A 900-nucleotide genomic window follows, 5' to 3' on the forward strand; every position below is an offset into this window, starting at 1 on the left:
CAATAAACAAGTGAGTTAAGTACAAGAATGGATTTATATACTCAGAATGCAAAAGAATTGATGAGGAACTCATCATCTTAGTTCTATAATAGCGGAGTACATTCTTACATTTAACCATGTGATTAGATCCCCTTCCATGAAACATATTATGAAATCAATAATTGTTCTTCCAATCATTGATGACAAGATTACTCGAGCAGGTAAGTGCTAAAGAATTTGAGCTCCCTCAAATTCCAATTCAATTCAAATTATCTCCAATGTATTTATAACTAATTTAATTTAACTGTAATGACCACTTTTTGAAAAAGTACTTAATAATAAACAATATGAATATGATTAAAATATAAAAGAAAAAAAATAAAACTTAAGTTAAAGAAATAAACAAATAAAATTAGAATATAACATAATTAACATTTAGTTAAGTTAATGAATTATCAAAAGGAATGAAATGAAAATTTGTGACTCCTCAAACATGAGACATGGAAGGAAGAGAAGGGAACTTCATTCAAAAGGGACTATACAAAGGAAGGAAGAATGGAGAAGGAAATATAGGAAGCATTAATGGAAGACAAAAGGAATGGGAAGAAGACAAGGAAGGGACTCTTTCAAAGGGGCAGCAATGACAAAGGCTCATGACCTCTGCAAAGGGTGGTCATTGAGAAAGGTTGTGACCATTATGAAGATGTGTGAATGCCCCTTGCATTTGAAGATATAAAGGGGAGAAGGTGGAGGAATTTAAAAAAGCAAGATCAATTTGGAGAATAATAAATTATCCTCAAACAAAAGAATGAAAAGTGGTGACTCAATTATTATGAAAGATGGTGACCCTTCACCAATAGGGTATAAAAGAGAATTCATTCCGAGCATTGAAGGGGGCAGTATAAATAAAAATAGGTCAAA

The sequence above is a fragment of the Cupressus sempervirens genome, chromosome 9, assembly GCF_028749045.1.
Source record: "Cupressus sempervirens isolate cs-2001-9-10 chromosome 9, ASM2874904v1, whole genome shotgun sequence".
NCBI classification, from domain to species: domain Eukaryota; kingdom Viridiplantae; phylum Streptophyta; class Pinopsida; order Cupressales; family Cupressaceae; genus Cupressus; species Cupressus sempervirens.